The sequence below is a fragment of the Canis lupus genome, chromosome 24, assembly GCF_003254725.2.
Source record: "Canis lupus dingo isolate Sandy chromosome 24, ASM325472v2, whole genome shotgun sequence".
NCBI classification, from domain to species: Eukaryota; Metazoa; Chordata; class Mammalia; order Carnivora; family Canidae; genus Canis; species Canis lupus.
The window spans coordinates 9,767,540-9,791,222 of NC_064266.1; the positions used below are offsets into that span (position 1 = coordinate 9,767,540).

Here is a 23,683-nt window from a genome sequence, read left to right on the forward strand (position 1 = left end):
TGCCGAAGAATGTAGACAAAGAGGATCCCTCCAATCAAAATTAACAAAAGGGCTGTGTATTAAACAGACTTTTCTAACACTTGAGGACAACACAAGGAAACTGCAGTACATACAAGGGAAACTTAAAAATAATACTCCAGCCTTTATTTTCCTAGAAATCATCAGCTACATTTTCCCTGTGATTTCTCTACTGGCCATAGCTCCTAGTATGATGCCATGGTACCAGGGTCTGTGCTTTGCTCCCAAAGGGGTCCAAGTTTTTAATGTCTTCCAGACTGAGAGACCCCAAGTCTTGCCTCTGGTTCCTGTCTGAGGAAGCAAAGCATCAATTCATATCCTATTAAGTTCTGCAGTGATGCACGCAGATCATGAAGTACCAGATGCCCTCACTGAGGGCAGAGAAGGAGGAAAGGAGTGATTGAATCAATTACCCTGTCTCCCACGTCAGGCCTGGTAACTAGGAGGTGGCATGGGGGTGGTTCAAGGGTACTGGTAATGTACTTAATCCGTGTGCTGACTCTATGTTCATATTTATCTTGTGAAAATCCATTCAGTAGTACTTAATATATTTGCACATTTCATTATACATGTTATTCTTCACCAAAAAAGTTTGTTTGAAAAATCTGAACCTCCTTGCATGCACATTCACAAGGACACACACATACAATATAGCAGGTGGCACTTGTGAGAAGCAAAAAATCAATTTTAGAGAAATCAAGATATCACCTTTCTTCGTACATTTGAGCACAGTGTGATTAAATGTGTAAATCTATTTTATATGCTTTTGCTTAAGAAAATGGGTCAAAAATCTACAAACTTGGTAGACTTCCCAAATACCATGACAGTGGCACCACGAGGAAACACTCAGGCTAGTTCATGTTTCATGTCACTCTCTTAAGTGAGAAGTTACCTAGGACCAACTCCAGGTGACAGAAATTAAAGAAGAGATTTAATTGTTGTTATAGCTGCATCTTATCATTATAGCTATGTTAGTAGTATTGTTATGTTGACATATTATTGGAAATATCATGTATTTTCTGATATTCTTGGAGGTCTTAAAGAACTTTAATTAAAATCTTCTCCAAATTGTCAGCAGCCTCATAATACAGCCAGGTATAGAGGAAAAGGGAAAAGAGAAAGGAGACAGTGGGTCAAAGTCAATACCTTTCAGCAGGTGTAACATGTCAGAGGAACCATATAATCTCTCAAGCCGCTTTCTCACCAGTGAGAAAGTCCTCACATCTGACCACCCCATAGCTTGGCAGTGAGAATAAAGGAAATGCTCCATAAACTTCATTCACAGGATATCTCTTGATGCTTGCAGATCTGTCTGGAGAAATGTTCTGTAACTCTTATGGTAGCTTCATATTTCCAGCACTTTGATCCTTGCTAGATGGTCTCAAGGAAGCAGTGTTGGCCAAATCCAATTGCTGCACCCCCAATAACAGCATTATTTATAATAACAAAGACATGGAAACAACCTACATGTTCCTTGATGAAGGAATGAATAAAGGAGTTGTATAAAAATACAGTGGGATGTTATTCAGCCATAAAATACAAGGAGATCCTATCATTTGCGACGACAGAGAAAGACAAATATTGTACAATCTCACTTATATATGGAATCTAAAGAAAATCATAGAAAAGAGATCAGATTTGTGGTTAACAGAGACAGAGGAGAATGTAGGGAGGGGAACTGGAGAAAGGTGGTCAAAAAGTATAAAGTCCAGTCATAAGATAAATAAGTATGTGACCTATATATAACCATAGCTAATACTGATGTATGATATATAGGAACTATATATAGTTAAGAGAATAAATCCTGAGAGTTTTTATCACAAGGAGAATTTTTTAAAATTTTATTTATTTATTCATGAGAGTTACAGCGAGAGAGGCAGAGACAGAGGCAGAGGGAGAAGCAGGCTCCACGCAGGGAGCCCGATGTGGGACTCGATCCTGGGACCCCAGGATCATGCCCTGAGTCAAAGGCAGATGCTCTACTGCTAAGCCACCCAGGTGTCCCACAAGGAGAAAATCTGACTTTGCTCCCCACTTTAAAAGAAGTATCAGCTGACTCATCCAGAAACCTGTCATAGGATGAACATACTTACTCTTGGGGAACAGGATACCTTGCAAGATCTTTTTTCTTTTCATTGTACCTATATGAGAATATGGATGTTAGCTGAATTTATTGTAGTCATCATTTCACAGTAAATGTAAATCACACCATCATGTTGTATGCCTCAAACTTTTACAGTGATATATGTCAATTATTTCTCAATAAAACTGGAAAAATAAAAGAATTCAATTGGCCTTTGATTAACGGTGCTTTTTTTAAAAAAAGATTTTATTTATTATTTATTCATGAGAGACACAGAGAGAGAGAGAGGCAGAGACATAGGTGGAGGGAGAAGCGGGCTCCTTGCAGGAAGCCTGATGTGGCACTTGATCCTAGAACTCCGGGATCACGCCCTGAGCCAAAGGCAGACGCTCAACCACTGAGCCACCCAGGCATCCCTTGATTAATGGTGATTAATAATCTGCCACACGAAGTGATTGATATATATAATTGATATCTATCTCTATCTCTATCTATCTCTCTCTCTCTCTCTCTCTCTATATATATATATAGAGAGAGAGAGAGAATTATTGCCTCTTGAAGCATCACTCAATCAATATCCCAGCTCCCTCACCCTTGGGGAGAGATAAACACTGAGGTTGTATTTTACTTTGACTCCCTGAGCTCTCCAATAGAATGGAGTTCCAGTTACTTCAGTGGTGGCTGGCCTGAAGTCATACTCATTAAAGGGTGGCTTCACTTCTCTGCCTCATTTCCCCATTGTCCTATTCCTGTTTCCTTTGCCTCTTAGGTACACTAATTGCCTTAAATTCCTGTCTTTTTCTTTTTTGAAAAAAAATATTTACTATAAGGATAATACACAGTAAAACTGAGCTGGAAGGTGGTTTGATCTGGAAAAACTTTTTTGTATTACCAAATACACTGCCCAAACATGGCTTCCTGCTGTGAATGAGACTGATTTGGCCCTTATCTTTCCTCCTCTTTTGATTCAAAGAAATCTGTTCTTTGTAGGACTGGGCCCAAAGATCCCCATTTTCCAATCTATTCTCTTCCTGGGGCTTGGGAAATGTTGTATAGTTCTCAGGCTTTCAGGATACAGAAGACAGTGTGGAGAAGGAAAGGACATTACAGTCCTTTGGTCCAGTGTCATCCCCAGCTCCATCCCTCAGTATTTGTTGATGCCAAAGAGATGATCCTCTTGGAATTGGGGCAACTTAGGTGGTAGTATGCTGAGCCATGAGGCTGTGTTGGTGAGGAAGTGAGCAGCATCATACTTGGTGTAGAAGCTTGCCAGGAGGTAGAGGACATTTGGAGAGATGCTGAGGGATCTGGGAAAAGATAAATTGGAGCCCATAGTCCATCTGTTCCCAATGTGTCAGTGGTAAGCCTTTCCTCTGTCAGGAACTCAAAGGGTGTCCTTTTCACTGTGTGTAAGAAAATACATGTAGCCAAGTTATGGATGATGTTGGTCAGGGTCCAGACAACAGGAATGCTGAAGAAGGGGATGCTGAGTAGAACCACATGCAGGAGTCCTACCAAGATGGTATAGGCCAGCCAGATACCCTGGCTATTCATCACTTGAGTGCTGGGGTTTCCTTCACTGTGTGCCACTCCTACATTCACCCTACCACAGTGGGGGATCAGGCAGGAGTCCAACTCAATTTCCTTTCAATCTCCTTCTGAGTTTGTTCCCCCCAGTTGTCTCCTAAGAGCCAAAGTGAAAGAATGAAAGAACTTCCTCAATGTGCACAAAGAAAAAGTTGAAAACCTGGGGGAAAAATTTAAAAGGCAAGACTGGTCCTCTCTGCTCTTAGAGACCTGAACGGTATTCTTTACTCTGGTCCCTACACTTCAACTATAAATTGAAGGAGGAAGCCTAGGCTTGGGGCAGGGGCTTCACGCAGCAAAGGAAATAAGTATCTCACTTTATTTTCCTGAAGAAGTTAATAGGGAATCATGAAGAGGTTACATTCACGTGACATCATTTCAGAAGACGTTCAGGGGAAACAATCAAGGAAACACTAAGAAGGGGTAAGAGGTAAAAGTACTTCTAATGCCCACCTTTTCCTCTGGGCTTGCCTGTCCTGTCTCTCATCATCTTGGTGTGTAAGCAGGCAGCATCCCAGTTCCTTTTCTCAAGAGTTGGGTGCGGCCAAGTATTGGCCCGTGGCTTCTGGATCGAGCAAGGAAGAGACTTGAGCTTACCCTATCCCTGATTCTAGGGGTGGCCCTGATTGTCTGACCTTAGCCCTTTAAAATTGTGCTAGCTCCTGGGTATTATGCTAAATGTTGGCAAATTGAACTCCAATAAATAAAAATTAAAAAAAAAATAAAATTGTGCTAGCTCTAAGGTTAATGATGCCTAGGTGGGAAGCAGACCTTGCCTGCCCCTTTCACCTAAAATTCCCTAAACCCTGGTACTGAGCCTGCCCGTGCTCCTCCCAGCTTCTCTCTCTCATTCATCATTTGTGGGCTGTCCTCAGGCTCTCCTCAGTGCTCCTCTCTAGGTATTTAACTTCCTGGGGTGGGGGGGACTCTACTTCACCCCCCTATCTTTCACCTCTTCTCATTTTTCCTCAGCACCCCTCCCCTTTCCAGTCTCTTGGCAGCCCCTGCCTGCTAGCTTCAGAAGTGGCCTCAAATCCCTGTTATCATCTGCGTCAGGCAGATCCCAAACTAGGACAATGACAACAATATTGCCTCTAATTTTTGATTCTTGAAGTTAAATTATAGTCTCATTTGTGGCGTTTCCCCCCGCCCCCGCCCCCACCCCTTCTGTTGTCCATGCCACAAACCATGGATCAAAGGTTATAAGATCGAATTGGGAATGGAGTATTGGTTTGTTTTGGTGAATACATTCATGTATTCAAAAGCATATTCTCCAAAATCAATGGTTATTGTTTAGTATCAGCTAGGTTGCTCCTCATCTCCAAAATATGATTCTTTGGAGTCCCAAAGAAATAACTTCAGAATGTGTTCAAGATAACAAAATATAAGTTTCCTTAAAGAAAACAGATTTCTGAATGTGCCAATTTATCAGAGAGCCATGAACTATTTTAATAGATGAGATTTATTCTACTGTGCAATTCCTCTGTCCCTCCATCAATCACCCCCCACTTTTCCTCTTCCTTTTATCTCTCCACATTCCTTCTCTGATCTTTTGTCTTCCCAGGGACCCTAACTACCCATCTCACTTAAAAGAAGTATCAGATAGCTCCTCTAGAAACCTGTCATAGTACAAACATATTCTTGAATGGCAGCTGCCTTGCAAGGTCTTTGTTTTGGTATTAACTTAAAAGACATTGACTTCTTTTTTTCCTAATTTTATTTAAATTCAATTAATTAACATATAATGTATTATTGGTTTCAGAGGTAGAGGTCAGTGATTCATCAGTCTTATATAATATCCAGTGCTCATTACATCACATGCCCTCCTTAATGTCCATTACCCAGTTACCCCATCCCCCTCCCCCAACTTCTGAGTATTTCATTAGCAGAAGCCTTGCTAATTAGAATTCTCTTAAGTGGGATGGGTTTTCTGGCAATTGTATGTCATATATAGTCGAAATCTTAGATACCTTAGAACAGCTCAGGAACAGTTTTCTTAATGGAAAATAGACACACTGTGGCTAAATTAAAACACAAAGGGTAGTATTTTTTTTTAAGGAATCTTTTTTTTTTTTTTTTAGTATCATACCAGACTCCATCTACCTTCAAATAATTTCATGGAAGACTGGCTTATAATCACTAAATCATTTTGAAACCAAACCCTCATAACCAAGATTCCACCATGAAATATGTTTTCTTAGCTCCAAGCAAGAAGAGAAGACATTCCATCCCTGAACTGAGAGGATTTGGTCGGTAATAGTGACATTAAGCCCAGGCTTCTCTTTCTAACTGGAATGCCCGGAAGAGATATTTATTTCTCTCGTGTTTTCTACTAAATAATCCAGGTTGATGTTTGAAGAACTCAGGGACCTTTCAACAGGGGTGGAACTAAGAAACAAAAGAAGGAAGCTTCTATTGTTACTCTTGATATTTTCTCTGGAACTGCAGGACCAGAAGTGGTACTTCGTGGCCTCAGAAAGCCTCTTCTGTAAAATTCAGCAGGGAATCAGAATTTTCAGAGTTTTGAAATGCTCCCTTTGAGGAGGAGGGGCTTTCGTTTTGTGAAGGTGATAGTACCTCTAAATTTTCTGTAGGGAAAGGAGTTTGCCACCAGAACATAAGCTGTGTGGCTGAAATGTAGTTTTTGCTGCTGTGAGCATATCCTAACTTTTTATGGCTTGAACTTCTATTTCTTTGGAAAACATATCTTACACTTTTACTCAGTCAAGTATGTTTGAATAACCCCCTCACAAAAATTACTAGAGTTTCTGAAATATGCTGAATACAGAGGGGCCCTTTGATGAAGAGGGAATCAGCAACCTATGTGGTAAGAAGCCCACTTCCCACACTTGGGAAATTTTCCATTTGGTGGGATTTGAAGTCTGGGTGCGTTTCAAGTGTTAATATAAATGTGTTCATGGAAAATGGCATTTCCCACAACCTCCATAAGTCGGAAAGTTTTATTTTTATCTGTTTTGACCACAAATTTAAAGATCCTTAATCTCCTTAGGTTCATAATTTGAGTCTATCTCTCCATCAATCAAATATACATAAACATTCTTTCCTTCTGCAAGAAATATAAAAAAATTAACCATTTCTGAGGAGAAGTGGGCATTTCTGTTTTTATTATTATTATTATTATTTAAAGATTTTATTTATTTATTCATGAGAGACATAGAGAGAGAGAGAGAGGCAGAGACATGGGCAGAGGAAGAAGCAGGCTCCATGCAAGGAGCCTGATGTGTTACTGGATCCCGGGACTCCAGGATTACACCCTGAGCCCAAGGCAAGCTAAACTGCTAAGCCACCCAGGGATCCTTTTTTCTGTTTTTTTAAACAAACATACTGATTTTTTCCTATGCTATTTGAATCATTCACAACTAAGAAAGAGAATGTAAGGGTGTTCAGGATGCATAACTCACTGGAAAGTTATATATGTTCAACCTGGGAGAGAATTAAAGTTATGGAACAGACTTTCTAACTCTTGAGTTTTAGTTGAGACATTTCCTTTTGTGTTCAATAGCCCCGTGAGTGCTGGGAAAACAAAACTGTCACTAGTGTATGGCTCCACCCTTCCCACAGCTGTATGCCAACAATCAATAATGTTTGGACTCTCCGTGGGGCATTTTACATGTTTGTCAAACTCCCAGCCTCTGTGATTTCTTTACTCATCCACACTCTTTTTTTTTTTTTAATTTTTATTTATTTATGATAGTTCCAGAGAGAGAGAGAGGCAGAGACACAGGTAGAGGGAGAAGCAGGCTCCATGCTCCGGGAGCCCGACATGGGATTCGATCCCTGGTCTCCAGGATCGCACCCTGGGCCAAAGGCAGGCGCCAAACCGCTGCGCCACCCAGGGATCCCACTCATCCACACTCTTAAGGCAAAATTTATTTTGATATCTCTCTTTATCATCTGAGTTATTGACACAAATAAAAACACATAAATATATATTTTTATTTCCCTAACGATTTTTGAAAGTGCTGCAAGAATATAAACCAATAAAAACTTATATACTTCTCTAATGGACATGGAAATTTTTGTAGTACTTTGAAGGATAATTTCTGTATCTGGTAAAATTGAAAATGTACATATCGTATGACCTATCAACTGTCCACTTATGTTTTCTGTATGCATAAAATGAGGATAATAATGATCTATCTCATTGGGTTGAGGTGAGGATAATATGATTTAATATATCTGACATACTTAGAAGTTACATTAGTAAATGTATGTTACAAGTTTTATTTCTAGTAGTGATAGTATCAATGTTGTCATTATTAGATATCACCCTAAAGAAATTCTTGCTCATGTCCATAAGGAAACACATATATGAGTGTTCACAAAATATTGTTTGTAATAGCAAAAAAAAAAAGCTGGAAAGAAGCTAAATAATAAAAAATGAAATTGACAAAAAAATTGCTGTATTCATGCAATGGAATATTATATGGCATATACCTGTATCACTACGGATTAAACTCAAAGATATAATACAGATTGAAGTAAAATGATTTGAAAAAAACTAAATTATGGTACCAGTTACATGTAGGTTATAAGCATATAGACAATATTGGATATTTTTAGGGATGAATGTATATAAAATATATAATAAAATATAATATAAAAAATAAAATATAGAAATATAAAGAAACACATGAAAATAATAATACCCAAAGTCTAGAGTGTTGTTACATCTAATAGGGAGAAAGAGTTCTGTGATCAGGGATCAGGGATGAGACCACTAGGAACTTAATTGGATTGAAAGGCTTTATTTGTCAAGTTGGATAGTGTGTAAATGCATGCTTGCAATATTATTCTTTACATCTCTCAGCAAATATTAAATATTGCACAACCAAATACAAAAGCCCCAAATAGCAAAAATAAAGAATAAATTGCATATTCATGAATCAGGTATTTATATATTTATGAGAAAAAAATGGTTATTTGTTCACTTGGTAAGGTGGCCCTGTGACTTGAATATATAAGTTTTATAAAATGAGGTCTTGATTCAGTTTGAACCCTTGCCCAGGTACTGGAGACAAGTGAAATTCAAATGCACTGAGAATTCATGTAACAAGTATTATTAATAGACACTCTTGGGTTGATAATGGCAAGACAGTTTACCTGATGCTAATTACATCACCTAAGTGTAAATAAAACTTCAGTGAAGCTAATTGTTTGGAATTTTTTATGTGTTGCCCCTTCACTCCCCCCCCCCAACCTATGGCCATTGTGTAGCATATTTCATTAGCATAATTCATTGTCCAGAGGTGTCTGGGTGGCTCAGTGGTTGAGCATCTTCCTTTGGCTTAGGTCATGATCCTGGGGTCCTGGGATAGAATTCTGCAGGGAGCCTGCTTCTCCCTCTGCCTATGTCTCTGCCTCTCTGTGTCTCTCATGAATAAATTTTTAAAAATTCATTGTCCATTTGTTTCTGGAGTCTTCTTATGTTATGGTTGCCTGTTTGGATACCCATCACCGAATCCTTGTGGTAGTATTATCTTTAACATTTAAAGTTTCTAGAGGGCTGGGATTACACTGAAAGCACCCATCATGGCCACCCATTCATCTAATAGACATTTAGTGAGTGTCTACTATCTGCCTAGAACTGTATGTACTACACAATGACTTAACCCCTGTCGATTGAGTCTTTGCTAAACTACACCAGTAAGACATGATGTCTAGACCAGGATAGAAAGACAAAAAAGTAATAGTGAACAGAGAAAAGTAATAATGCTCTGAAAGACCTTTGATGCTAAGAGTTTTGGGGCCTCTGTCCACCTGCCTTACTTTAATCTCCAAGAGTTTGTGCCTTCTGTATTTTTAAATGTTTTTTCCCAAAGCCTGGAGCCTTTTACAATAACTGATAATATGGATAACAGTATTAAAAAATATAAGGGCAGGGATCCCTGGGTGGCGCAGCGGTTTGGCGCCTGCCTTTGGCCCAGGGCGCGATCCTGGAGACCCGGGATCGAATCCCACGTCGGGCTCCCGGTGCATGGAGCCTGCTTCTCCCTCTGCCTGTGTCTCTGCCTCTCTCTCTCTCTCTCTCTGTGACTATCATGAATAAATAAAATCTTTAAAAAAAAAAATATAAGGGCATACTGTGAGTATAGAAGAGTAAGAAACAGTTCTCACTGAAATCAGCTTCTTTTTTCACTCAACATTAAAGGACAGATTTAAAAAGCAGTCTTAAACACCAAGACTTAATTGCTCAAGTCTGTAATACCCAGAGGAGTTAACGTGGGGCTTGTAGAAGCAGCATTTCCAATGTGTGACAGGCTCTGCCAGCGCTGAGGCCTAGTCATGTAACCACAAGTGAGATTTCTGAATTGATTTTGCCTTCGGAAAATCTCTGCCATCATGGTAAATGTTTGCTTGTTTGCCTTCCTCCATTAGCTCAAATCGCCCCTCAGTAAGAATGGCAGGAGAAAGGAACGTTTTGGCGGATGAGAATACACAGATTGTAATGGATCATCCAGTTCAGGGGTCTGTGAACTTTCTGTATAGGCACAGATAGCAATATCATTCGTTTTGTAGGTCATATGGTTTCTATGGCAACTACTAGACTTGACCCTTGTAGCATGAAAACATTCATAAATGGTACACACCCGAATGGGCATGGCTGCGTTCCAATAAAATTTTATTTTCATAAAAAAGCACAGGGCCAGATTCCGACCTGCCAGAAGTGGTTGCTGACTGCTAATCTAGTTGGATCCTTTTTTCTCGTTTTTCTTTTTTTTTAATAAGAAAGACCGCTAATGTGCCAGTAAGGCCCATGTTCTTGGCGTGGTCTAGAGGAAGTTCAGACTAAAAGAGCAAGAAACAAAATGAGGGAGAACACAGTAGCATTTACTAAAGTTAAAACATGTACACATTATAAAACTATAAATTTTATATAAACTCACAAAATAAAAGACACAATAAATATATAATGATTTTCTTTGGGGAGGCTTAGGTAAAAAGGGAGTGGGGAATTGGAATAAATAAATAAGGTAATAAAATAGACTTTGAGGAACAAATGAGGATACTGTGCTTTAAACGGAGTTTCTGAATGACCCAACCCCTGATGCCAACACACCTTAAATTTAGGCTCAAAGAGATTGAAAATGAAAGTAAGAAAGATGTATAAATAGTAACCATAAGAGAGGTGGAATGACTCTATCAATAACAGATCTTAAGGGGCACCTGGGTGGCTCAGTAAGTTAAGGGTCTTCCTTTGGTTCAGGTCATGATCCCAAGATCCTAGGATCCGGCCCACATCCTGGCTCCCAGCTCAGTGGGAAGTCTGTTTTTCCCTCTGTCCCTCCCACTCACTCATGCTCAATCTTTCTCTCTCTCTTTTTCAAGTAAATAAATAAAATCTTTAATAAAAATAAAATAAAATAGATCTTAAGTTAAGAAATATTATTGGAGAGATAAACATCTCAAAAATAAAAGTTTAACACATCAGGAATATATATTATAAATGTATACATATCTAATAAAAAAAGTTCATAATACATGAAGCAAACACTGCTAGAATTGAAAAGAGCAATAGAAAGTTGACTGGCTATAGCTGGAAAATTCAATACCCCATTCTGAATAACTGCTAGAACGACTGGACAGAAAATTAACAAAGATACAGAAAACTTGAATAACACAATCAACTAACTTGAGATAGGTGGAACACTTCACTCAGTGATTACAAGGCAAATGTAACATCTTTGGGATATACCATATGTCACACCAAAAAGTAACACTGAATTTAGATGATCTAAATCAAAGTATATTCTCCAAATAAACTGGATTTGGTACACTTAGAAATGTGGTAAAATTACCATAAAAATATAATGTCCGAACAGTATCTTTTTTGTTGTTGCTCAAAACCCCAAGGTGAACTGTCCCATGATTTAAATTTTATAAATTTCCTATATTGTATTTATGAGTTAGGTAAGTCGCCACTGTTTATATAACCAGTTTAAGATAAAAAATTATGTGTATAAATTTGTGTATATACATAGTGAAATGAAATGATAATAATGGATGTCTTTTTAAAGTTTTAAACTTTATTAAATTTTTATAAAGCTACAGATTTAACTAAATTGGAATTCCCCAATCCTTATCTAATTTTAAGATCTTAGACAAATGAGTTGTTAATTAAGTTTTGAAAGCCAGGTAAGTTTCTTTTTCTTTCTTTCTTTCTTTCTTTCTTTCTTTCTTTCTTTCTTTCTTTCTTTCTTTCTTTCTTTCTTATAGTCACAGAGAGAGAGAGAGAGAGGCAAAGACACAGGCAGAGGGAGAAGCAGGCTCCATGCCCCGGGAGCCCGATGTGGGATTCGATCCCCCGTCTCCAGTCTCCAGGATCGCGCCCTGGGCCAAAGGCAGGCGCCAAACCCCTGCGCCACCCAGGGATCCCCACCAGGTCAGTTTCTAAAAGCAGACACAAACCACTTACTAACATACATAATTTCTACTCTTACTATTTTAAATTGCAATAGATTAACAACAAAATATACAATTGTCTTTGAATGACAACTTTCTTATCCAAATTATATAGACAGAAGTAAATATATGTTTCTATATGTGTGAGAATTCATCCACTTCAATTGTTAAAATGATATGTTTATAAAGAAAAAATAGTGAAACAATTCTTGTTTTTTGTCCTGTAGTTCTTTTTCATGCTGATTATTTTGATTAAAGATGTTTTAATATAAGGATGCCTGGGTGAGCTCAATCAGTTAAGCATCTGGCTCTTGGTCTCAGCTCAAGTTTTGATCTCAGTGTTGTGAGTTCAAGCTCCATGTTGGTCTTCACGCTACATAGAGACTACTTAAAAAAAATGATCGTAATATAAATGGTTAACTATATAAGATACAATAAATAATATATAATATATAATATATATGAATTTCTGCTTGAGAAATGTATTACAGCTTATTCATTGGACAAATATAATATGATATCCACATTGTTTACTATACTGATAAATTAATTTTATTTTAAAGATCCAGGTAAAAACTTGAATAATTCCCTCTTTATATATCTGTATATGCCTAAGTATATACACATAAAAGTACAATAATAGATTTTTTGCTCCAAATTATTACATAAGTAGTATAAAACAGGAATAAAATTGTATGCTTAGATTGAGCAGTTTCCTTTTGTAATTTAATTATTCTGTTAAATATCAGTGCTTTCTTTACACTTTAATGAGTTTTTAAAAATTCCTTGTGTTTTTTTTCTTAATTTTATTCTTGTGTGTTTTTACAATGTTCTAAAATTACTTCTGATTTTAGATGGTTATGATTTATATTGTCTTCTGTGCTATGAGTCTTTATTTTGACTTTTTACAACTCAGAATAATAATAAAAAGAAATAGGAATAATTAGAATAATCCAGTTTGTTAAAATTCTTCAGGTTTTAACTAATTCAAAAGTACAATGATAGACTTTGTCCTATAACCTCGGTATTTAGAACAACCAAAAAAAAAAAAAACACCAAAAAACCAGGCAAATCCAAAAGAGAGTTGATCTTCCTAGGTGAATTGTATATAAGTAGAATGTACTAATAGAACTATCTTTGGGGTGCTTGAGTGGCTCAGTTGTTAAGTGTCTGTCTTCCTCTCAGTTCATGATCTTGGAGTCCTGGGATAGAGGCCCACACTGGGCTCTCTGTTCTGCATGGACTCTGCTTGTCCTTCTCCCTTTTTTCTGCTTCTCCCTCGGACATGCTTCCGCTATCAAATGGATAAATAAAGTCTTTAAAAATTTTTCTCCAAGATTCTAGATTCACAAATCCCTTTTGCTTTTTGTTCATGAAAGTTCTGAACAAGTGGTAGTATTGACTCAGTTATGTGAATCATTAGAGACTTCCTGCTTATTTCAGTTTTTTGTTAGATCCAGGGGTCAAGCCATATCAAACTTGCTTACTATATACGATAGCAAAATGCATGGAAACTTCAGTGATTTATGAAAAAAAAAAAAAAAAAGAAAGAAAGAAACTTCTGTTGATTTAGTTCTAGGGTCCCTAATACATTTAATGAGTTATTATCCTACACAGACTTTCTCTCTCTCTCACTCTCTCTCTCTCTCTTTTTTTTTTACATTTTAAAAACTTTATCATGCTTTACAAGACATAAAAATACACTGTATTTGCGCCGAAAAAAGTTAAAAGGTTTTCAAACTGGCTGCATTTTCATCATTTTCCTTTAGATATATTTTTCTAATATTTAATAAGCTAACCTCAGACTTCATACTAGCTTCATCAACCTATCAAAAACGAAGAATTAATTCCATGAGAGAACAGTTAAGTAGGTTATGTATTTACTGCTCCTAACACATTCAATTATGGCAAACCCTGGAGTCAAGTATTCATGGGCAAGGCAAGTCATGCTGTGATTTGACTGCCATATCACCGACCCCTCTTTTGCACTAAACTCTGGAGAAGGCAATTTATAAGACCCTTCAGAGATTTCTCAATGATAAATTCTACAGATGCACACTAGTAGCATGTGCTTCAGGCATCAAGAGCTAATGAAGCAAAAGCCTATGTGGTAGGTCACTTGGCCTTGGGGAAGTTGCAAGCAAACAGTTCATGTAATCATCAGTAGTAAATTGTTTTGGTTCTAAAACATTTTTCAGTACTCAAATAGTGATAGTAATATTAATCCATTGACTTTTAAGTCCTCAAAACAAAACAAATGAAGTATTCAAAACACTTTCAAAATTACTGTTGTATTTAAGTTACAATCTAAAAGAAGTGTCCATAGAATAACTTGAAGACCTACACTTTTTATTAAAAAGTCCCAATACTTAGCTGATGAAAAGAGAAACTTTAGAATTTCCAAAAATAATATAATCCCATGACAGTCTGAATTCCCATCAGTCAATTCTTAGAGCTTTTCATAGAAGCTTTTTCAAAGAGGACAACATTGCATGTTTATTGCATAGGTACAAAGATTTTGAAAGAACAACATTTGAGCTAACATGGTTACGAATTCTAATCAATGCACTTACTAAAGTGTGGCAGAGGATTAACAAAAAGCACAATCCTCAGAGAACCACAAGTAGCAGTTGGCTATTACTCTATTGTTGTGGGCATACCACCAGCCTGGAGCAGCCTTTGGTGGAGAGCCTATGTTGGTCTGGCTCAAAATACTCCTGTCCCTTCACCAAAGCACTTGGACAGCAGAGAGGTCTTAGTCACTCACTTATGCTCAGAGGCTACCCACGAGGTCTGGACCCAGTGTTGGTTACTCCTCACGGTCTAATACCTGAAGGCATGTAATTATTATCTTATGAAAGTACTTCACATGGACACAGAAACCCAACTCTTTGGCAGTGACTCTCTTTGAATTTATAATTTGGTTCTTTAAGCTAACATAATCTTGATCTAATGGTAGAGGCACAAATTTCCTTTTCTCTCTCTGATTACTAAGGCAATGTAACATACTGGTAACATCTTATATATATATATAACATCTATCTATCTATCTATCTATCTATCTATCTATCTATCTATCTTGAGAGCCTCTTCTATTTTGGAGGCTGGTAACATGCCCCATGGAATGCTTCACAAAGGACTTGGTATAAAAGAACCCCTGTATCCTCACCTGTCTGGTAGTCATGATCACCTACTTTGCCCTTCAAAGGTCTCTGCATCATTTTAAAATCTAACCACCCTCCTTTCTTTACCTGAAGAAAGAGAACCCAACAACTATGTAACATCATTTTAGGAAAAATCTACCATCAGTATGAATCTTGTAGATGAGATAACTGATTTTATTATGGTTTTATATGGTTTAAACTTAAAAAAAAAACCCTAAAAATCACAAAGTTGGGTATGCCATCAAAAGCTTGAATTTGCCCTTGACATATAAGCTTCACCCAGAAATTAAATATCCCAGATGGCTAAATTAATTGCCCTTACCCAGACTTGTTGGCTGATAGAACATAAAAAGGTAAATTTTTTTTTACTGATAGTAGGTATGAATTTAGGTTAGTCCATAATTTCAAAATGTTCTAGGAACAAAGAGATGCCCTGGCCACTACAGAATAGTACGTTGGAGACATTGAGATGCTTTGATCTTACCTAAAGTTATAATAAGCCATAATGGAAATAGAGTTTTTAAAAAATGCTTTATGGCTTTATGATATTATCCACAAGAGCATAAAGTATTACTGAGGATGTTTCTGATAATGTCCCACCTGTTGGTGACACAACCTCAGAAGGACCACAAAGGTGAGGCATGAGCATGGCTGAGGTTTTTCTTTCTGGAAAGCTATACAATAATGACAAAGGGAAAGCTATTACTTGATTTTGTATTTTGGGCTTGGAAAATCCTATTTATCTTTGCAGTAATGGAGACACATGTTTCACAGGTATTACTGTTAACGCTGTATGCTTTACCTTTTATTCAGAAACCCCATTTTATCATTCATAAACTTTAAGGAAAATAAAAAGAACTAACAGAATTCTAAAACCATAAGGGAAGGGGGAAGAAATGTGTGGGAAATATCAGAAAGGGAGACAGAACGTAAAGACTGCTAACTCTGGGAAACGAACTAGGGGTGGTAGAAGGGGAGGAGGGCGGGGGGTGGGAGTGAATGGGTGACGGGCACTGGGGGTTATTCTGTATGTTAGTAAATTGAACACCAATAAAAAATAAATTAAAAAAAATAAAAAAATAAAACCATAACGATCAAAGATCTCAAAACCCCTCAAACTTCTAAGGCCTTATTCCCGTTAGCCTTGATGGCAATAAGATCAATTTCTCATAGGGCTCAGAAGTTATCTCCTTCTGCATTAATAACAGGCTGCCTTATGAGTTTGAGAATTACTTCCAATTCCAGATTCAACTGTCTTATATGCTGATATGAGTAATTACTCTAGGGAACTCATACAATACCTCTGACTCTATCACCAATAGGTACAAACAATTTCTATAACAACCTCTGAAGCAACTGCTGCATGATCTGAGACCTGGAGATTTGGTCCTCTGAAAAAGGCATCAGAGAAAAACTGTTCTTGACCCTCAATGGGAAAAGGCTTTATCAAGTACTGTTAATGACTGTCACAATGAAACTCCAAGATGTTGGTCTCCAGGCTGTATCTCCCAACTTAAAAGACTCTTGTCTACTGTATGTCCATTCCATCAGGAGGCTTGAAACTGAAGGAGTTCTTAGGAATTTTCTGGATGATGTTGAGTGCTGATGATGTAGAGTGCAGAAACAGATGGCTTTCACCTACGACCCAAGATGTCAGAATCAGATTAATTTTCTACTTTTCATTACCCCTTTTCTTTCCTCTCTCTACACTAATCAAATCACATCTGGTGTTGTCCTCTATCATTCTCTTAATATGATTTCCCTCATTTTCATCCTATTACATTTGACTGCCTCTCCCCACATGCCATAATCTTTTACCATTTAAGAAAAAAACAAAATACTTCAGTATATTTTTCTCAGACCATAGCTTCTGGACAACTGTTCCTTTAAACATTCAAGGTTAATTTCCTTATACTGATCTTTCTGAGACATAAGCTTCTCTCACATAACTGATCCCAAATTTAGTCTTCTAAAATCTGGACCTTGACCCATGTCAACAAAATGTTTCTGTGAAAGCCATTACAACCCTCTCAGAAAAGCCTAGTCCATTGGGGACTAATGTTGGACTGTGTTTGGTCCAATAGTCAGATACACTCTTGGCTGCTTTGTAGGAACTGATGACTCTCTTGGGGAATAGAGTTTTTGGTCAATAGCATTGCAAAATAATACTTAAAATCCCAATACAATTCATGCCCCATTAGGATCTGTTGCTTATGTGGCCATCAGGCTTATCCTGAATACAAAGATAACTTAGTGTGTATTGACCACCACGTAATAATTCTGCATATACAGGATAAGTGTTATAGACTTTAATGTATTTAAAACTACTACTGCTCCAGGGGATCATGTTTCTCTGAACAAAAAATATCCAGAAACGTCCAAAGAGGCAAACAGAATCTACTTGGGAGAACTCCAAGAGGCATAAGTGACTTTTTCCATGCATAGTCTTTGAATGGCAACCCCCATGGTAGGGATAATGCAACTGGAAAAGTTGCATTAAGTCCAAAATTTACTTTTGACACTAGCAGATGTCATGAGTTACACAATTTGTTCTCTGGAAACCCAACAAATCTGTTTAAATTTATTAGTCAGAATCATGGATAATCACAAAGACATTAATTTCTCTTAACTAGCCGCTAGAGCAAACACTTCTTGCTGCACCTGCATACTCCAGGCAATAACATAGCCTATGATTAGGCTAAAGGAATAGATACCCAGCTCTCCACCAGTGACCTTGTTGGATTCCAAGATGTGTTTTCTTGCCTCAGTTTAATGATTAGGCTCCTGTATACAGGCTCATTGAAAGGACTCAAACTCATTTCTGTTTCTGGTAACTGCTGGTGATGCAGTCAACTGATCCATCCCATCCAGAGTCTTAAATGCTCCTGGGCAGAGATTGCCATATCAGATGATACAACAACTCATCCTGCAACAAACAGCAGGAGAGATTAACCCTAGGCAGCACAATCTGGACAAACACCTGATTAGCAACGTCTCAGCAGCGGTGAAGATCATCGATTTATGTCTTGAGACCTGGCAGTCTGGCCTTGGCTGAAAGAGGTACTGAGAAAGAGAGAGGCAGCCCCTGACATTTGGGAACTGGCCTGGCACCATCTGTTAGGCTCAGTGCTGCCAGGAACAGGCCTGGCCCTCACAGCTAGAACATATAACACTTTCCTTCTTAGTAAAAACAATTTCACAGAACACCAACATTAGAGAAGGCCACGTTGCAACTCTGATGGGTCAAGGCATTCTGTGGTCCTGTCCGAATGTAGTCAGAAACATAAACATAGTTCAAACCACAAAACTGAGCAAACACCCCTCCTGGGTAATTCGTTTAACAGTTGCTTTACCAATCATAGTTTTAGCCTCACATCCTCCCAAGTTGTACATTTTCAAGCTACTCTTTAATAGAATCGACTCACTCTCTGACAGCATCTGTTGCCATGTAAAGATCTGATTCCTCAAGGATGCCCCTAAAGCACCCAGTTCAAGCCCCAAACCCTTTCATGTCATCTCTACCATGCTCTTACCGAAAGACTCCACATTTCCCCATGGTATTGTCCCTTCTTTAAATGAGAAATAAATTCAAGTTGTTTAATCACAGATCTGTTCCTGATGGTCTTTGGCTGGAGGACATTGACAGTGTAGAATAAATAACTCTTCTGAGGGTACATCTTTGGATACCTGGTTAGACACACTTCCAAGGACTGGTTTCAAAAAAAAAAAATGAAATTTTCACCAAAGAGGATGACCCAAGTCACAAAGTCAAGTTGTAACATCCCACTGATTGAACTACTCATTTCATTTCCCTTTTTTTTTGTGTAAATAGATAACACAAACTATTTAGAATATTATGGTGGGACATGTAAAAAATATTTTTATTTATAAAATTCTCATGTGATTCTGATGCAGAGATCAGGTTGGGAATCCTTTGTCTGTGCCAATGGGACTCAGGTGAAGGTCTGGATTTCATTACAACTTTTTTTAAAGATTTTATTTGTTCATGAGAGAGACAGAGACATAGGCAAAGGGAGAAGTAGGCTCCCTGTGGGACCCAATGCAGGACTCAATCCAGAGACCCTGGGATCAAGACCTGAGCCAAAGGCAGATGCTCAACCACTGAGCCACCCAGGTACCCCTCATACAACTTTGTGGTAAGTAGTCCTTGTAAAATCTTTACCATCTCCTTGGGCCCTAGGATAGTGCTTTGAGGTTAAATGGTACCTTCAAGGCTTAGATAAATCATTTGTTCACAATCAGAGTAGTTGGTAAATCATAGTAAAAATTATCTGAATCCTTTGTGATTTTAACCTCACAACCCAGAGGCAGGTACTATTATTATAGCATTGCTGGCCAGGAGGGAGACTGAGCTACACAGATTCAGGAAACCTGTCCCAGGACTCTGAGATAGAAGGAGAGTCTGGAGCAGGGGAGTGGGGTATTTGGGTCCAGGGTCCTTGATGATCTGGGTCTCAGCACCAAGTTGGCCCAATACTTATCCTTCCATGTACAGAGCTTCCAGTCGACTCCTCTCTTCTAGAATTTCCTTCTTGGCAAGAGGCAGAACAAGGTGAAACCAGTGAATGGCACACAAAACTGTACCGTCCAACCCTGTCAGAGGCTCCTTCAAAATGTGACATTTCTCCACAATGCCAAGTTCTCTTTTGCTCAAAGTTATGGGACAAGGGCAAGGCTGAAGCCAAGGGTGGCTCACATGCCTAACTTGCTCCTGGTGAAGCCTGAAGTTCCTCTGAATATAATGGTGTTTCTCACTGACTTGTCTCCCTGGTCCCAAGGGAAGCTGGATGGCTCTTGGTCAAGCCTTATGCAGTTAACAACCTTCTCCATCCATGGGAGTTGCAGCGAGGCTGATTCCTAGAATTCAACCAGAATTAAAATTCTGCAGGAAGCCTGGTTCTCTGTGGCTTTTAGTGTCTCCAAGACTCTGAGCCCCAAGTAGGGGCTGCACCCACATGCCATCAGCATCCAGACAGACAATCTGTTTCTTGGCAGAAAAAAAAATGCTTTTTAGGAGAAAAATCATAACATGTATAACCAAAAATTCAATCTCCATTCCTACTTTCTCCTCTCCCCAGAGTTGACCTTGATCTTGAAGGTGATGCACGCCATGACTTGGTATTTGAATACTCTTATCATGCAGCCCTGTTCAGTGAACAATATGGCCCCTTGTCTCCCATGTTATAGGACTACACATCAATGGCCTCACAGTTCTTGTCCCTTTCAGGTCCACTTCCTCAGGACATCCTACTTTTGTGTCCGGGTGTTTTCTCCCGGACAGGTCAGCCATAGGAAAGGGAACAGAAAGATGCCTGCTGATAGTGGTGCCCAGTGTTCACACAAGCATAGAAGATCATTTGTTTGGAAATTACAGGTTACTGTGACTCCATGGCTTAAGAGCACAGAGAGAGACAAACAAGCAGGGGCCTGAGCCTGCCTGTTCCAAAGAGGGCCAGTAGCCCAGGCTGATTCTGTGCAATGTTAGGCATCCTGGAGCATGCTGTGTTTCTCTGAAGGAAACAGGTCCAGAGAACAGAGGCATTTTCTCAAGCTCTCAGACTGTCCGAGGAGAGTGAGTCTCAGATCCCAGGCTCCTGACACCTGGCCCAGTGCTCCCTGCATGGGCCCTGGGGCCTTTGATGTCAGAGTCCTGGCAGGTCATGGCAACATGTTACTTTTCCCCCTTCCTCTAGCAAAGGGCAGCAGTTTATATATAAATTGTTGGAATTGGTGATTTCCTTGCTCTGTTTCAGGGAAGCTCTAGCATACTACAGACCTCCCTGGGCAACCACAGCTGAACTGGTAAGAGTAATGTGCTAAAGGAAGATAAACCCTCCTCAGACCTAGGGAATGAGCCTAACCAATCTAAACTGATCATGGGGTCCCCAATCTTCTTGCTGGTGATGGTCTCTGGGACAAGCTGGCCAGTGAGCTGTACACCTACATCTGCTAGAAAGCATCTGGAAGAGGTTTTGGTGGGGTCTCACAGAAGTCCACAAGGAAAGAAAGAAAAGCCATCTTTTCCCCTCTTCTCCATTGTGTGAAAAGAAGGTGATTCTTGGAGCTACTGCAAGGTATCTTGCTCCTATGAGGGAAGATTCTGCTGCCACAGGGGAGGAGGGAGGACAGGCTGTAAGTGGGGCATTCATCCATGAAGGCATTGAGCTGCCAAGCCATTCTAGAGTTGCCTTCATGTACTGGCAGGAGACAGGTATATGGTGTCCTTTCCGAAACCAGGGACACTGGTTTCATGTCCTTGTGCAGGAAGCACCAGTGGACACACTGGGCGAGGGGTCAGTGTTCTCTCGGGCCTGGGGGCCGTGGTAGTCAGGAAAGCTCCTCTGGAGGCCGGACGCTGTTTTTAGCAAAGCTCCTGAAGCTGCTAGAACTCAATGCAATCAGTTGTGGTTTGTTAGTGCCCACAGCCAATGATCATTCCTCCAAAAAAGAGGAAGGGAAGGGATGAAGAAATTGGTTTGTGGCCTGGAAATATACAGAAATGACTAAGCTTAGGCTGACATCTTGTGGCTGAGACAGAAAAAGGCGTTCCACTAAAATAAAAAATAAAGGGAGCAGTTGGGGCAACTGCTGGGAGCTGGGGGTGGGATGGGGGCAGGGAGTGGGCGAGGAGGTGGTCTGTGATCTAAGAACAAGAAACTTGCACCTTTCATTCCACTTTCATTTTTATTCGTCCCCTTTATTATCATATGCCATACTTCTTCAGTAGTCTTTTTCAGCATAGTTCTAAGAAAAGTAGTATTTTAACTTTCATTATCACAGACAAACTGATTTCTGGCTGGTAATAAATTATTATTATAGCTCTTTCTTCTTCAGTTAATAAGCCACTCACCTAGTGTCATTAGATGACCCTTCTTTTTGGATAGTCAGCACAATGTAGTTGACCTGAGTGATTCATATAGTTCCCAAACTAGACGTTAAAAAATGTTCCTCATACATTTCCTTCTTCATGGGTAGGCCGGCAGGCAAGACATGTTCCCTTTTCACCTAGATAGAACCTCTTAGCGATGCCTGAGGTCACATCGCCAGCAGGTGGTATAGGTCCCTAGGACCCCAGAGCCCAGACATGGAGCTAACGGTCAACACTTCCTTGCAATGAGTAGGACAGGCAAAGCCTGTACATTGCCTCATTTAATTGTTAAAACCACTCTCCAAGTTACAGAATGTTATGCTCACTTTACAAGCGAGGAAGCAAAACTGAGGGTCATGGAGGTTGGCTTCATGGGAATCTAAGCTTTGGCCTGTTTCCAGAACCCATCCTTGTCATCTGTCTCCACTTTGTGAGATCATCCACCTTCTTGTCCTTCTCCCCCCCACTTCCTTCTTGTCCTTCTCTCCCCACTTCACTCCCTTTCTTATACATGCCTCTCCTATATCCTGGGCTTCCAAGAAATTGTCTTCAGCATTTGTTGCTATGATTCTCCTTGAAATATTAGTTGATAAAGAGCTTTTATTTTTTTTCCCAGAGACATTTGCATTATAATAGATAAGGAGCTTTGAACACAGAAAGCCTTTGGGATTGAAAGGGAACATGTCAGACTGCAAGAAATATATGAGGCAAGGACATTTGGGGAGCAGATAAACAAAGATCTCCTTTAAATAACCCCACAAAGACGACACTGTCCTCGGCAGCCTGGGGCTCCCAGACATCAGATTACATACCTGATGTAATTGAAAATCCAACTGGAGGCAAGCAGTTGTTTACTCTGTGTGCTGGACAGATTTATCACTAGACCAATGCACGTGCTACCTGAGAAGAGCTAGGAGCTGCTGCTAAAGCAAACAGAGGTGTTCCTCTCCTACCATTTTGAAAAAAAAACAAAAACAAAAGCAAAAACAAAACAGTATCATTATAATTCCAAAATATAAGAGACCAGAACATTTTAATTTCAATTCACTTTCAGTTTTCATTTTTCTTAACATACATTTGAATAACAGTGAATTGGTGTATGATACTGTCCTCAGCTGAGAATACACTCATGGAACACTTGCTAAGGTCAGTAAAATTCTGCACTTGATTCCAGTGTGGTGGCTCTTTTCCCCACAGCCAGAAATTCTCTGATACCAGCTGAGTTTCCTAAATTCAACTCAATTCTGACATTGTCTATCTGGAGACGGCATCAGGTCCCACAAGCCTGTTTAGGGTTGTAGGGATGGAGCAGGGATCTGAGTTTAGACATATTCATAGTATCTACCTCATGTTTTTTGTAGCAAAATGAATATCAACTCTGATATTTTACAAACTGTCCTTTTCCCTCCATGGTAGTTGATAATGATAATGGTAGTTCAGCTCAATGAAAAATCTGTCCTCTACCCTTTGAGGTCTTCCAGCTAGACTAAGAATTAAATTGGCATGACACAGATTAAC

The 23,683-nt window shown here is 39.1% G+C and overlaps 1 pseudogene; it reads right to left on the bottom strand.

The window, feature by feature from the left end:
- Positions 1–3,245: 3,245 nt before the first annotated feature.
- Positions 3,246–20,409, bottom strand: LOC112673442 (ORM1-like protein 2; annotated as a pseudogene).
- Between the last annotated feature and the right edge of the window lie 3,274 nt (positions 20,410–23,683).